Source organism: Lepidochelys kempii, chromosome 3 (assembly GCF_965140285.1).
Source record: "Lepidochelys kempii isolate rLepKem1 chromosome 3, rLepKem1.hap1, whole genome shotgun sequence".
Taxonomy (NCBI): Eukaryota; Metazoa; Chordata; order Testudines; family Cheloniidae; genus Lepidochelys; species Lepidochelys kempii.
In genome coordinates, this window is record NC_136382.1 from 6685528 (window position 1) to 6701877 (window position 16350).

The 16350-nt window shown below is 52.2% G+C and overlaps 1 long non-coding RNA gene across 1 annotated transcript; it reads right to left on the reverse strand.

Annotated features, from left to right (window-relative positions):
• Positions 1-4696: 4696 nt before the first annotated feature.
• LOC140908095 (uncharacterized) lies at positions 4697-15040 on the reverse strand. Its single transcript, XR_012157750.2, has 3 exons — positions 14811-15040; positions 12924-13043; positions 4697-6395 (listed from the first exon to the last, which is right to left on the reverse strand). It is a non-coding gene; the product is annotated as an uncharacterized LOC140908095 (long non-coding RNA).
• Positions 15041-16350: the final 1310 nt, after the last annotated feature.

Sequence of the window (16350 nt, forward strand, 5' to 3'; positions counted from 1 at the left end):
TCAAGGGCCACCAAGATGTGATTACTTCTGAAGGAATCTGGTTAGCCCTTCAAGTCTAGACTAGGTCCCTTTCTTGAAGAATGAGGTGCTCATGTAAGGGAGGTGAGGCCAAGAGATCAAAGATGGCAAACTGGGAAACTCAGCTACATTCCCTCTCTACCCCCCTGTCAGCCCGCCCATCTCCTAAAATACTAAGATGTCACACCCTGGAGATGACAATGGATTGGTCTGGCCTTCGGTGAGAGGAGATGCAAAGATCAAAGGGCTAGACTGATGAGTCCCTCACATAGCATCTTACAAGTGTACTCCGATCTCTTCTGCTTGCCCTCCACTCTCACACACCATTTCTGAGTGGGGAACAATGCTGGTCTATTGCTCACAGTGCCGGTCGTTAGGAAGCTGTGAAACAAACACCAATTCCAGACACTACAGAGACACCAGACAAAACACCCCAGAGACCTCATTTTCATACAGGACACGTGTATGGCATGATCCAGTTTGCCAGGGGACTCATCTGCATTTGCTTACTTCGAGCACGCAATGGGGCAGCGCTGCATTGGGACCCCAGTGACAGGATGGTGCTTTCTTATACCCTTCTCTTTAGCTCAGAGCGGAGCAGAGGACGCGAGCTCAGCCACTGGCTCAGGGTTTGTTATGGACAACGCAGAACACAGCCCCAGTGAACCTGAGACTGGTCCCTCGAAAGCCTCCACCCGTGCAGCCTCACTTTTCACACCCCATGCTCTTGTGGATCGAACAGCTGCACGGGAAGCGCTGGACCATCTCAAGAACCTGTTGCAGGCCACCAGCAGCACCCTGAAGAGCCTTCAGAGCACAGCAAGCCTGGAGGCCAGCAAGCGCAGGTACCAGGAACTCACTTCTGAAGCACTGAGGGCTATATTATATTATTATTATAATATTCATGGTAAATAGGCCCAATGGCCTGTGATGGGATGTTTGATGGGGTGGGATCTGAGTTACAACAGAAAATTCTTTCCTGGGTATCTGGCTGGTGAATCTTGCCCATATGCTCAGGGTTCAGCTGATCGCCATATTTGGGTCGGGAAGGAATTTTCCTCCAGGGCAGATTGGAAGAGGCCCTGGAGGTTTTTCGCCTTCCTCTGTAGCATGGGGCACGGGTCACTTGCTGGAGGATTCTCTGCTCCTTGAAGTCTTTTTAAACCATGATTTGAGGACTTCAATAGCTCAGACATAGGTGAGAGGTTTATCGCAGGAGTGGGTGGGTGAGATTCTGTGGTCTGCAGTGTGCAGGAGGTCGGACTAGATGATCGTAATGGTCCCTTCTGACCTTAATATCTATGCATCTATGAATCTATTAGTCAGAAGGGCCAACCCGGAGTTCTTTGAGAACCTGGACAAGCTGACCAGCCCCAAAGGGGCAGAGAAGAGAAGGACAGAAAGGAAATAGCCCTCAGCTTGGTTGTAATTGAACCAGGGACCACTAGAGATTAACACGTTTCTGCAGCTTCCACTAGAGAGACAGACTCTATAATTGCAGCTATAACAGACTCACATCTTTCATGGGTCAGGGACACATAACTCACACTGACCAGTGGGTTACAGAAGCAAATCACTGGGGACATACTGGTTCCCGCAAACCTTTCAGCGGGAAGGTTCCAAAGACCTTCTAGGTGGGTGGGGAGGGTATTAGGGATATGGGAGAACTGCCAACTCTGTGTGATTAAGAAGATTAAGAAGAGAGTTTTTTAACCTAAATTACGCCAAATCAGATTGTTGGGACTTGAACCTGGGTCTTTTACCGGTAGGGCTAAGACGAGGACAGAGACACAGACAGACACACACACTTCCAATTTTGGGAAAGCATTCACAAGGTTTTGTTTTAATTCTGTCCCTCACTAGGGACCCTACAAAAATAAACCCAAGGCATGAGCATGTGGTAGAGAGAAAGAAAACTCAGCAATTAAATAGGGCTCCATTTCAACCACAGAAAGTTAAAAAGGAAGGCGAACAGTGAACAGACACTCCTCCGTACAATTAATACTAACAATAAGGGAAAAGGAACACAAGTCAAAATAGGGAAAGAACAGATTAAAGAATATTTAAGTAAATTAGATTTGGCAGGGTCTGATGAAATTCATTCTAGGCTACTTAAGGAACTAGCTGAAGAAATCTCGAAACCATTAGCAATTATCTTTGAGAACACCTAGAGGACGGGTGAGGTCCCAGGGGACTGGAGAAGGGCAAACCTACTACCTATCTTGAAAGAGGGGAACAAAGAGGACACAGGGAATTATAGACCAATCAGCCTAACTTCAGTACCTGGAAAGATACTGGAACAAATGATTACAAATTCAATTTGTTAGCCCCTGGAGGAGAACAGGGTTATCAAGAATAGCCAGCGTGGATCTGTCAGGAACAAATCATGCCAAACCAACTTAATTTCCTTCTTTGACAGAGTCACTGGCCTACTGGATGGGGAGGGAGGGGGGAAGAATGATTTTAATAAGGCTTCTGACACAGTCCCACATGACATGCTCATAAACCCGCGAGGGGAAAGTGGCCTCACTGGGTGCACCATGCAGTGTAAGTCCTTTTTCAAAGAGTAGTTATCACTAGTTTGCTGTCAAACTGGGGAAAGGTTAAAAAAGTGGCCATGCTTAGCCCTTAGTGAAGAGGACTGAGGTCCTCTCTCCCACTGGCGTGGGGTACTGCGGGCATGGCATGACGCTCAAAGCACTCGGGGAAAACACCCGGACAAAGTTCTCCGTCAGCTGTGAAACCCAACCTCGGCAATGTGCTTGCCCAGGAGAAGATCTCAAGCGCCTTGAACCAGAGTGGCTAGTGAAATCCCATTCTCAGTGAGATTAACTTCAGCGCGGCCACTCGTCCAAACTCCACCCCCACATATTGCCTCGGGAGCAGTAAATTCTGCTCTGAGTGACACTGGTGTGAATCCAGAGTGACCCCAGTGCAGCCTATGCAGATTTTAGTCCAGTATAACAGAACAGAATTTAGCCCAGAGGGTCACATTCAGCATGACGTAAATGGGACTTTATATTGTGCATTCGGTGTGGATTGGCCAGGAAACCGGTGCAAGAGGCAGAGTTAGTGTGACTCGGATCCCATGGGCATCATTACGGGCCAGATCCTCCAGAACACTCTGGATGCGTTTTGCTCTGTAAGTGACTGCTTCATGTGGGTTGAAGGTGGTTTTGTGTCATGGCAGATGTGCAAAGCAGCCAGCGCATCCAGGTGAATCTGACCCCAGGTCTGCAGAGTGCATGTAACTTACATCGATGTGGGGATCAAATTCAGGGCTTGCGTAAGGGGATGTAACTCACTGGCATCAATGATATTGGTATGAGTGGAAGACACTTGCACCAGGGCTGCCTGGAGGAGCAGTCTTATCTCACCCCATCCTGGTAGCTGCTGTTCCTGCTACATCTCTTTCCCCCTAACCCCCAGGAATGTAAGTTGCCCCTCACCTTGCATGAGTTCGGAGCTTTAAATCTGAACATGTCGCAATTTACACCCATTTCCTGACCAGCTTATGCCTGTCGTGATATTTACACCACTGCCAAATCTGGCCCTCCGTCCCCATATGGCAGGAGGAGGGTTTGGGCCTTGGACAGGCATTCCAAGCAGCGTTGCTGAGGTTAACTCTGGGGAGAACGGGATTTCACTCACCTCTCCAGTTTGATGTACTTAATATTTCCGCCTCTCCTTCCCCATATCTAAAGGAGTGTGTGTATGGGGGAGTGGGGGAAGAAGAATATTCCTGCTTTCTGTTAACCAGTGGATGACAACACCTCCAGAGCACCCCCTCCTGGCATGGGGTGGCCCTACAGGCTTCCAAGCCTCAGGTCCCACCGCATCTCCCAGTAATGTTCCACAGTCCAAAGCATTTAAACAAGATTCCTAATTTTATTGAGTCTTGACACAATTTCCAATGGCCTTCCGGGCCCGAGCCCTTCCCCCTCCCCCTTGGCTAAGGGACTGCCCAGCCCTCCTTCCAGGGCTGATGCTGGGCTTCTCCCTGGGCCCTTATAATTGCCCTCCACCCGTTCCACAAAGGCTGGCAAGAAAGTCTTCCAAGAAATCAAAGCAGAATCTTCCTCCAAGGCACCTCTGCCGGAGCGCAGTCCACAAACCTTCCTCTAGGGCTCTGCGGCCAGGTCACCCCACCGCAGTCCTTTCTCCAGTCGGCTGTCGACCCCGGTGGCTCAGGCTCACCCCATCTGCCTCAGAGGTGGGATTGGCTCACACGACCTTCTTCACTGGGTGAAGAGTTGGCTGTGTCTACCCCATGATGTGCAAGAAAGACACAAGAGGCGGCACCCCAAATGGGATGATTTTTTGTTAATCTCTTGGTCATGGGCAGGGCGTGAACCCCTCCTTCGGGGAGGCTAGTGCCTGGCCCCGCCCCTTCCATCCGAGGCCCCGCCTCTTCTCCCCATCACCACTGGAGCACCGAGCCCCCTACTGTGGCCAGAGGAGCCCCACTCCAGCCACCCTGAGTCCTGGCCCACCAGCCGTCCCTAGCACCGATCCGAGTGCCAGCCAACCCAAGCCCCAGCTGGCCCGCTCACCCGCCGCAGCCAGCCCAAGCATGAGCCCTCCAGCTCACACCAGCCACCCCGAGTGCCAGGCCCCCGGCCCGCCCACCCTAGCCCCAGCCCCAGCCCCAGTCCCCGCCAGCTTCGGGGGAGGGGCTGAGCGAGGGCAGGAAGAGGAGCAGTATGGGCCGGGCTACGGGGGAAAAGCGGGATGCGGGAGCGAGCCCTTGGGGCGGAGCATGGGCAGGGCCATGCCTGGCCTATGATACTCGCCGCCATGCTCTCAGTTTTGAAGCCAGCCTCAGGGCTTTTGGGGGCTTGACTCGGGACATGGCAAGGCCTGGAGCTGGCTCTTTGGAGACCGTCCACATCTCCACATTGTCTCCCCGCATGCTTCTGGAGGCAGGGAGAGCTCCAGCTCAGCTCTGGCTGACATCACCAGTTAGGTCCTGCAAAGCTCTTGCCCAAGTCCTCCAGCAAAGGGAGGGAAACGAGGAGCCAGTGGAGCCGACGCCCCTCGCCTTTGTACCCCTAATTCTCCACTCCTCTACACAGGTCTCACACCAGCCCAGCGCCACGGCCTGTAGCAAACCTGTACGCTGCTGATGTGCTGTATTTCTCCTTTATCGCAGGCATTTATACTGCAGCCATTCTCTCGGGCTCTGAGCCCATTTCCCGCGCTCAGATCCTCCAAGGTATTTCGGCACCTAACGTCCATCAAAAACAATGGGCATTAGGCGCCTAAATACCTGAGCCCTGGTTCTTGTCCTTACTGGGTCACGTTCATCGTTAGGCTCCGGCTGCTGTGTGCCAACGTGACTGTGCAAAGCAGCTGGAAGCCACGCTTAACTGGCTGGTGTAGGCCATGCCCCCCCGTTGCATTGCCTGGTCGGAGTGGCCTGGAGCAGTCCGAGACCACTGTCCATAGACCTAGGACTTCGGAACCGACACCTCTCGGCATTGCACCTCGTGCAGTCACTTCCCTCAGAGCAGCAGCATCGTTCACCCCATGCGCGTTCAACTGGCATCGGGGTAAATGACTGTTTACCGGCCGTGACAATCAGGCTTTTTGTGTGTGACCAGAACTGACTCCACCTTCCAAACCTCCTGAGCTCCCTGCCCCGTTCGGACTGCGCCGGCTCAGTGACTGTGGGCTGGGCAGCCAGAGGTTTGGCCAGCGAGGCCAAGCTGAGCCCATATCCTGCACCTCCTGCTCTTGGCTGATGATTAGCTGTCACAGCCGCAACGTAGTCATTGGGTTCGGACAGGAACTGATCCCAAACCTGCTCAGTTCATGGAGGAGCTCCACTGATTTCAACGGCATTTGGATCGGCTGACAAAGAACCAAGCGCAATTCTTGCCCCCGCTTTCCTGAGGGTCTGCCGCTTTCAGGTGGCCCGGAGCTCATGGCTGTTTCCCAACACGTGTCTGTTCTCCTCCCGCTCTTCCAAGGCTAAGGAAAGGCCTCCACGTGACGGACCATGTGCTGTAGGTCATCGGCCACCTTCCTGAGCAGCTGGACCGCACGTCCCCAGAGCTCCAGGCGGTGTTATCTCAGTGCTTGGAAAGCTCCACTTCTCTAGCCACCAGACGCTCTGTGGACCCCTAGAGGGACCAGGGTAGCGAACCGTAGATCCTTGGCACTAACAACTCAGGAAGCCACTTTGGCTTTGTGGAGCTAGGCGTATCAGCGTTTGCCTTTTCCATGCACTCGGCAGGTGTGTTTCAGTAGGCCCATGGGCTGTGAGAATCTTGGCCCGCTGTCTCTATGGTAAAGGAGCTTCACAGACACCTGGTACTTCATCTGTCAGCCGGACTAGGCTAGGCAGGGGAGTCTTAACCGGCAATCAGTTACACCTGGGTAAACACGAAACAGCTCCAGTAAAGCCAACTTTAACAGTAGCTATTCCAGATTTACACCAGTATAACCAATCAGATGCTGGCTCCACATTAACTCTACATAAATCTCCATCCCCATTAATGGCTGCACTATATACAGAGGTTTGTAAATCTGCTACTGATGGAGTTGATAGGATCACGGGAACTGCCAGACCGGACATGGCGATCTAATCCAACATCCATCTGCCCCAGCGGCCGGCACCAGTTGCTTCAGGGGAAGGTGAAAGTTACCCCTCAGTAGGCAGGTGTGAGATAATCTGCCCCCCCTGCGTAGGTTTCATCCTGGGCTCCAATGGTTACAGATCGGCTGACGCTGTCACGCGCTCAGTTTAACATCCCTTTCACGTTTGTTCCCTTTAACAAGAAGCCTGGCTCTTCTTGTTATCCATATAAATAACTGTGATGGGGTGTATCAACCCTGCACTGTACTAACGGGGGCTGACCAATCACTGTGGGCCCAGGAGACCACGCCCCCTCACCCCTGCTGCACGTGCTCCAGGTGGAGGGGACAGATAAAAGGAGGCAGCCCATCTCAGTTGGGGTTGGCGGAGGAAGAGGAAGGATGTATGCTGCAGGCTCCTGCAGAGGAACCATCAACTCACTGGGCTGTTGGGACAGTGGCCCTGGACCAGCGGATCTCGGAGACTGATGGGGCTGTCGAGCTGCTGCCAGCCGGGGAGATGCCCAAGATCCACTTTATGGTAGGAAGTGACCCAGGGAACATGTTAGAAGCCAATGCTTGAACCCTTAATAGGGAATTTACCGGCTTCACAGGGCCCTGGGTTGGAACCCAGTGGAGTTGGGTAGACCCGGGTTCCCCTACTACCTGCCCCCCCCCCACATTTGCCACTAGATGTAGCTACCAGGGATGCCTGATTTAGATTGTGTGTTTGCTCTGCTCCCCCCCCCCCCGAGGGCTACACAGATTGTTTGCTCTGCCCTGCCCAGAGGGTCAGAGCCCCGACTGCTTTTGTTCGCCTCAGCCAGGAAGCCCAGGGGCTATGTACTGCTCGCTTGCTCTGCCCCACCAGAGTCCTGAGCCTCTTGATGGCAACTGTTTGATGCAACAGAAAATCCCTACCACCATGTGACAAGGTTATCAACCCCACACTGGGCAAACAGGGGCGGCCCCCACTCGACACACTGCACTCCCACGGCAATAACTCATCACTCTCACAGTCTTGCTCATTCTTGCCCTTAACCACTTCCCGTGGCAGCAAGTTCTGCTGTCGAAAGATACATTGTGAGGGAAAAGTATTTCCTTTGATCAGTTTTGGATTTCTCCCCTTTTATTTTCATTACCCATCCCTTGGGTTTGTGTTAGGACACAAGGGAAATGGCAGCCCCTGCTCTCCCCTCAGCAGGCCACTCGTTATTTTATAGACTTGTCAGGTCCCCTCGTATTCATCTCCTTTCTAAGGTAACGATCCCAGCCTTTTCAGTCTCTCTGCATAGGAGAGCTTTTCTGGGCCTTGATCATTCTCGTTGCTCTTCTCTGAACCACCCTCCAGTTCTGCAGTATCCTTTCAGAGAAGGGATGACCAGCACTGTAGGCTGTAGCCACATGAGGCCACACCATTGATTTAGATGAGGACGGTATAATGTTTTCAGTATTATTCTCCATCTTCTTCCTTATCCGCCCTAATATCTTGTTTGGTTTTTTTGACCGCCGCTGCGCACTGAGCCTAGGTTTTTATTGAGCTGGTAACATAATATCCCTTTCCTGAATTATTACAGTTAATTTAGAACCCTGTAAATTACATGAGGAGTTTACATTTTTCCCTTCAACGTGCATTACTTTGCACTAATCTACACTGAACTTCATTTGCCATCACATTGCCCACTGGAAAATGTTGTTATAAAGAAGACTATGATCTACTGTTCTCCAGGTCCACCAAGGACAGAATGAGAAGTAATGGAGATTTAGGTTAGACAGTAGGAAAAACTTTCTAACTTTAAGGGGAGTTAAGCTCTGGAATAGGTTGTGGAATCCCCATCATCACAGGACTCTGGGAGCTGGGGCTGGAAGAAAAACCACCAAATACCATGAGACTTGTGATTAAATCACAACAGCTGGCAACACCCTAGGGTGCCAGCAGTCTGTCAGATGTGCCAGGACTCAGAGGCAAGTGCTGAAGATGCATTAGCAGCTAGGCATTTGTTGGTAAGCTGTAGAGTCAATTGCTTGACCACCCTTTGGTTCAGTATGAAATATATCCAAAAGGCTAAATGACCCCATCAGCCAGGTTTATCACTAAACACCAACAATAGTAAAGTACAGGAAGAAAGGTTCAGTGTCTTAAAAGGGCAACAAAAATAATGAGGGGGATGGAACAGCTTCCATATGAGGAGAGATGAAGCAGGGAGAACTGGAGGTCCTGGTGATGTCAAGGAACTATGACGTGATCGGAATAACAGAGACTTGGTGGGATAACTCATATGACTGGAGTACTGTCATGGATGGTTATAAACTGTTCAGGAAGGACAGGCAGGGCAGAAAAGGTGGGGGAGTAGCACTGTATGTAAGGGAGCAGTATGACTGCTCAGAGCTCCGGTACGAAACTGCAGAAAAACCTGAGTGTCTCTGGATTAAGTTTAGAAGTGTGTGCAACAAGAGTGATGTAGTGGTGGGAGTCTGCTATAGACCACCGGACCAGGGGGATGAGGTGGATGAGGCTTTCTTCCGGCAGCTCACGGAAGCTACTAGATCGCATGCCCTGATTCTCATGGGTGACTTTAATTTTCCTGATATCTGCTGGGAGAGCAATACAGCGGTGCATAGACAATCCAGGAAGTTTTTGGAAAGCGTAGGGGACAATTTCCTGGTGCAAGTGCTAGAGGAGCCAACTAGGGGGGGTGCTTTTCTTGACCTGCTGCTCACAAACCGGGTAGAATTAGTGGGGGAAGCAAAAGTGGATGGGAATCTGGGAGGCAGTGACCATGAGTTGGTTGAGTTCAGGATCCTGACGCAGGGAAGAAAGGTAAGCAGCAGGATACGGACCCTGGACTTCAGGAAAGCAGACTTCGACTCCCTCAGGGAACGGATGGCCAGGATCCCCTGGGGGACTAACTTGAAGGGGAAAGGAGTCCAGGAGAGCTGGCTGTATTTCAAGGAATCCCTGTTGAGGTTACAGGGACAAACCATCCCGATGAGTCGAAAGAATAGTAAATATGGCAGGCAACCAGCTTGGCTTAATGGTGAAATCCTAGCGGATCTTAAACATAAAAAAGAAGCTTACAAGAAGTGGAAGGTTGGACATATGACCAGGGAAGAGTATAAAAATATTGCTCGGGCATGTAGGAATGTTATCAGGAGGGCCAAATCGCACCTGGAGCTGCAGCTAGCCAGAGATGTCAAGAGTAACAAGAAGGGTTTCTTCAGGTATGTTGGCAACAAGAAGAAAGCCAAGGAATGTGTGGGCCCCTTACTGAATGAGGGAGGCAACCTAGTGACAGAGGATGTGGAAAAAGCTAATGTACTCAATGCTTTTTTTGCCTCTGTTTTCACTAACAAGGTCAGCTCCCAGACTGCTGCGCTGGGCATCACAAAATGCGGAAGAGATGGCCAGCCCTCTGTGGAGATAGAGGCGGTTAGGGACTATTTAGAAAAGCTGGACGTGCACAAGTCCATGGGGCTGGACGAGTTGCATCCGAGAGTGCTGAAGGAATTGGCGGCTGTGATTGCAGAGCCACTGGCCATTATCTTTGAAAACTCGTGGCGAACCGGGGAAGTCCCGGATGACTGGAAAAAGGCTAATGTAGTGCCAATCTTTAAAAAAGGGAAGAAGGAAGATCCTGGGAACTACAGGCCAGTCAGCCTCACCTCAGTCCCTGGAAAAATCATGGAGCAGGTCCTCAAAGAATCAATCCTGAAGCACTTGCATGAGAGGAAAGTGATCAGGAACAGCCAGCATGGATTCACCAAGGGAAGGTCATGCCTGACTAATCTAATCACCTTTTATGATGAGATTACTGGTTCTGTGGATGAAGGGAAAGCAGTGGATGTATTGTTTCTTGACTTTAGCAAAGCTTTTGACACGGTCTCCCATAGTATTCTTGTCAGCAAGTTAAGGAAGTATGGGCTGGATGAATGCACTATAAGGTGGGTAGAAAGCTGGCTAAATTGTCGGGCTCAACGGGTAGTGATCAATGGCTCCATGTCTAGTTGGCAGCCGGTATCAAGTGGAGTGCCCCAAGGGTCGGTCCTGGGGCCGGTTTTATTCAATATCTTCATAAATGATCTGGAGGATGGTGTGGATTGCACTCTCAGCAAATTTGCGGATGATACTAAACTGGGAGGAGTGGTAGATACGCTGGAGGGGAGGGATAGGATACAGAGGGACCTAGACCAATTGGAAGATTGGGCCAAAAGGAATCTGATGAGGTTCAATAAGGATAAGTGCAGGGTCCTGCACTTAGGACGGAAGAACCCAATGCACAGCTACAGACTAGGGACCGAATGGCTAGGCAGCAGTTCTGCAGAAAAGGACCTAGGGGTGACAGTGGACGAGAAGCTGGATATGAGTCAGCAGTGTGCCCTTGTTGCCAAGAAGGCCAATGGCATTTTGGGATGTATAAGTAGGGGCATAGCGAGCAGATCGAGGGACGTGATCGTTCCCCTCTATTCGACATTGGTGAGGCCTCATCTGGAGTACTGTGTCCAGTTTTGGGCCCCACACTTCAAGAAGGATGTGGATAAATTGGAGAGAGTCCAGCGAAGGGCAACAAAAATGATTAGGGGACTGGAACACATGAGTTATGAGGAGAGGCTGAGGGAACTGGGATTGTTTAGCCTGCAGAAGAGAAGAATGAGGGGGGATTTGATAGCTGCTTTCAACTACCTGAAAGGGGGTTCCAAAGAGGATGGCTCTAGACTGTTCTCAGTGGTAGCAGATGACAGAACGAGGAGTAATGGTCTCAAGTTGCAGTGGGGGAGGTTTAGATTGGATATTAGGAAAAACTTTTTCACTAAGAGGGTGGTGAAACACTGGAATGCGTTACCTAGGGAGGTGGTAGAATCTCCTTCCTTAGAGGTTTTTAAGGTCAGGCTTGACAAAGCCCTGGCTGGGATGATTTAACTGGGAATTGGTCCTGCTTTGAGCAGGGGGTTGGACTAGATGACCTTCTGGGGTCCCTTCCAACCCTGATATTCTATGATTCTATGATTCTATGAATAAGGCTGGGGCTTTTCAGCTTGGAAATGAGATGAGTAAGGGGGGATATGCGAGAGGTCTAAAATCATGGCTGGTGTGGAGAAAATAAATAAGGAAGAGTTATTTACTCCTTCTCATCACACAAGAAGAAGGGGTCACCAAATGAAATTAACAGGCAGCAGGTTCAAAACAAACAAAAGGAAGTATTTCTTCACACAATGCACAATCAACCTATGGAACTCTTTGCCAGAGGATGTCATGAAGGCCAACACTATAACAGGGTTCAAAAAAGAACTAGATAAGTTCATGGAGGATAGGTCCATCAATGGCTATTAGCCAGGATGGGCAGGGATGGTGTCCCTAGCCTCTGTTTGGCAGAAGCTGGGAATGGGCGACAGGGGATGGATCACTTGATGATTCTTTGTTCTGTTCATTCCCTTTGGGGCACCTGGCATTGGCCGCTGTCAGAAGACAGGACCCTGGGCTAGATGAACTGTTGGTCTGACCGTGTATGGCCATTCTTATGTCTGATACCAGTCACCGGGAAGCCATCTTGTACAGCGTTGTTACATTCCCCTTCCCCTGAAGGTGTGTTCCCAAAGTGATACCTTTCAGCTAAGAGTATTTATAGGATGATTTTACAAGTTACAAAACTCTTTACCCATCACTAAAATCCAACCTAGCCGTTGGTACCAGTTCCTTAACTCATTGGTCTCTACCTTCCTTATCTAGGTACCGGTCCATGAAAGCAACTCCCTCACTTCTACTAAGACACAGAACGAATGTGTCTTGATTTCTGTCACGTTTCTTATCTGCTTATGCCCAGTGCAGAGTTGTAGAAGCTCAGGGTATTGTGGGATGGAGCTTAGTGGGAGTGAACAGAATTCTGCGAAAACACAGGCTAGTTCAGCTCTTCGAACTGCCAGGCACGAGTATAACGTGGTCTATGCTAACCTGTTGGCTAACACCTTGTAGGCACTAGGCCTGGGCCCCCAGTAACCACTCAGACACATTTCCTACAGGAAAGGGTATTTCCCTAGGGCTGGCAGGAAAGGGAAAGGTTGCAGATACCTTACATACAGACAGAGGCTTAAACGGTTACTGTTCAAAGTGTGCAACAGTGGGTCTTATTAGGCCCCTGGGGCCGTCCCACGGAGAGTCAGGGCTCTTTAGACCTCATGCCTGGGGAGCCCACCCCGTCCAGTCTCTATTCCAGGCAAATAGGCACTTGTGGGTTTCCAAGCCAGGCTCAGGTAGTCTCTCATCGGGGCCCATGTGCACTGACTCACTGCTCAGCTGCTGCTGCTGCTCCCCCATAAGTTCCCATACAGACCTGCACCCGGCTATACTGTCCGGCAGTCACCGCCTGTTCCACTCGCGCCTCTGCCCACAGTTCCTGAGGGTCATGCTCTGCATCCGGCTTCTCTGAGACTCCTGGCTCGCCGTGTGGCAGCTGCGTCATAAAATCATAGAATATCAGGGTTGGAAGGGACCTCAGGAGGTATCTAGTCCAACCCCCTGCTCAAAGCAGGACCGATTCCCAACTCAATCATCCCAGCCAGGGCTTTGTCAAGCCTGACCTTAAAAACCTCTAAGGAAGGAGATTCCACCACCTCCCTAGGTAACGCATTCCAGTGTTTCACCACCCTCCTAATGAAAAAGTTTTTCCTAATATCCAACCTAAACCTCCCCCACTGCAAATTGAGACCATTACTCCTTGTCCTGTCATCCGCTACCACTGAACAGTCTAGATCCATCCTCTTTGGAACCCCCTTTCAGGTAGTTGAAAGCAGCTATCAAATCCCCCCTCATTCTTCTCTTCCGCAGACTAAACAATCCCAGTTCCCTCAGCCTCTCCTCATAAGTCATGTGTTCCAGACCCCTAATCATTTTTGTTGCCCTCCGCTGGACTCTTTCCAATTTTTCCACATCCTTCTTGTAGTGTGGGGCCCAAAACTGGACACAGTACTCCAGATGAGGCCTTACCAATGTCGAATAGAGGGGAACGATCACGTCCCTTGATCAGCTGGCAATGCCCCTACTTATACATCCCAAAATGCCATTGGCCTTCTTGGCAACAAGGGCACACTGCTGACTCATATCCAGCTTCTCATCCACTGTCACCCCTAGGTCCTTTTCCGCAGAACTGCTGCCGAGCCATTTGGTCCCTAGTCTGTAGCGGTGCATTGGGTTCTTCCGTCCTAAGCGCAGGACTCTGCACTTGTCCTTGTTGAACCTCATCAGATTTCTTTTGGCCCAGTCCTCTAATTTGTCTAGGGCCCTCTGTATCCTATCCCTACCCTCCAGCGTATCTACCTCTCCTCCCAGTTTAGTGTCATCTGCAAACTTGCTGAGGATGCAATCCACACCATCCTCCAGATCATTAATGAAGATATTGAACAAAACCGGCCCCAGGACCAACCCTTGGGGCACTCTGCTTGATACCGACTGCCAACTAGACATGGAGCCATTGATCACTACCCGTTGAGCCTGATGATCTAGCCAGCTTTCTATTCACCTTATTGTCCATTCATCCAGCCCATACTTCTTTAACTTGCTGGCAAGAATACTTCACCACTTCCTGGTTCAGCGTCTTTCCATGGCATTTCTGCCCTCTCCCCTCCCTGGCCAGGAGTATGGGACTGGGTAGTGGGGAAAGGTTTTATGGGAATTGGAGTCTCCATCCCAGAAGTCAGCTGTCAATTAGAGCTGCTCTAACGTATGCCCGGCTGGACCCGCAATCTGCGAGGCTTACGGCTAGCTTTGCCTTTTCACCTGATTTGTACCAAACACAGCCCTGGATCAGGGCCTTTGTGCCTTTCCTGGAGCCTGCCCTGCCAAGAACGGACCCAGCCCTGCTGGTAAGAGCTGAACAGATCCAAGCCCCAAGGATCCGTGACTGTGGGTGAAAGCTGCCTGAGCGTAATTACCCTTACACACCACCTTAATCCTTGGGCAAGGTAACACAGCTCTCATTCCAGAGGAGTTCCTGGGCCCAGTTATTGCTCAAGTTCCCAATTAAATCAGAGCGTGGATGTGGTCCTAGCACGCAATCAGCCTGGGAAAAAGGGAGCAATCGTGCTGAGATCATTCCAGCAACCAAGGAAGGGCTCAGGAGCTGGCAGCGGGATATGCGGCTTCTCCCTCAGGCCCCGATGGGAATTCAGTGGTGAAACAAGCTGAGCTTGGACCCTGATTTGCCTGTTATGGGTCCACTTACCGGTACGGACACCTCCTCCCGGCTGCTCTGGGGATTAGCTCGCTTCCAGTACTGCACCCTTCTCTGGTCGTCTCTCCACCGCTGTCCTCTTTCATGGCCCCGCTTCCTCCAGGAGCTTCCTCTTCCTGACTCAGCCCTCCGGCCAGGTCTCTAAGGGCACCCCCCTTCCAGGGTATCAAAGTCTTTCAAGGCAAACTCTCCCAGGCCGGCCGCTCTCCGCTGCCTGCTCTGGGCCACTTCCCAAGGGCCAGGTAGGGGAACCCAGGCCCACCCTCTACTCCAGGCTCCAGCCCAGGGCCCCTCTGATCAGCAGCCAGGATCTGCACTGTCCTGCTTTCCCCCTGAGCCTTTCCGAACGGTCTGGCTCCCCCACTCTCTGGGGTTGCCAGGGAGTAACTGTAGAGTACCTGTCTCTACAGCCCCAACCACATCTCCCAGGGAGTGACAGCAACCGACTTCCCTGCAGCCCCCTTTCTGCGCTCCGCGCCAGGGCTTTATATGGGCCCCTCCTGTTCCTGACCAGCTGAGTCTCATCTAATTAATCCCGGCTCCCTGGCTTCTCCTCCAGGTGCAGCCTGGGCAGTTCATTGGCCTGCCTGGCCACCTTCACCCCGTCCGGCCTTGCGTGGGGTGGGCACCCCATCACCTGCCCCACATTGCAGCAGCGTAGGGGGGCTAGAGCAGGTATGTAGCCTGCCAGCATTGCCAGCCCTATGGAAGAGCTGAGCCATCGAATGGGCAGGGCAAGCTGGGGGGCATCTACCCTGCCCAGAAACACCCGGAGCAGCGAGCCTCAGCACCCAGATCGACAGCCTGGACTCCCACTACAGGGTCCTTGGACTGGAGCCAGGGCTGTGAGCCCCCATTCCCGGCCAATGGGCCAGAGCCCACCCTCCTGCTCCCCTCCTGCAGCTGAACCCCCTGCTGCACCCCGCACCCCTCCTGCACCCTGACCCCCTGCCCTGAGCCCCTTGCCGCACCCTCCTGCACCCAAACCGCTGCCCTGAGCCCCCTGCTGCACCCCTTCTGCACCCTGACCCCCTTCTGCACCCCGCACCCCTTCTGCACCCTGACCCCCTGCCCTGAGCCCCCTGCTGCACCCTGACCCATTGCCGCACCCCGCACCCCTCCTGCACCTGGACCCCCTGCCCTGAGCCCCCTGCTGCACCCCAAACCCCTCCTGCAGCCCCACCCCCTGCCCTGAGCCCCCTGCCACACCCCATACCCCTCCTGCACCCCAACCCCCTGCCCTGAGCCTCCTGCTGCACCCTGCACCCCTCCTGCAGCCCCTGGGGCAGGGGGGGGGAGTTGGGGTGGGGATTTCGGGGAAGGGGTTGGAATGGGGGCAGGGAAGGGGTGGGAAGAGGTGGGGCAGGGGCGGGGCCTCATGGAAGGGGTGTAGTGGGGGCGCGGCCGTGGGAGAGGGGTCAATGATGCGGCCCTTGGACCAATGTACTAGTCCTCATGTGGCTCTCATGGTCATTTGAGTTTGAGACCCTTGTTTTAGCCCCATAACACAAGCCCCACAACCCTGAGTCTG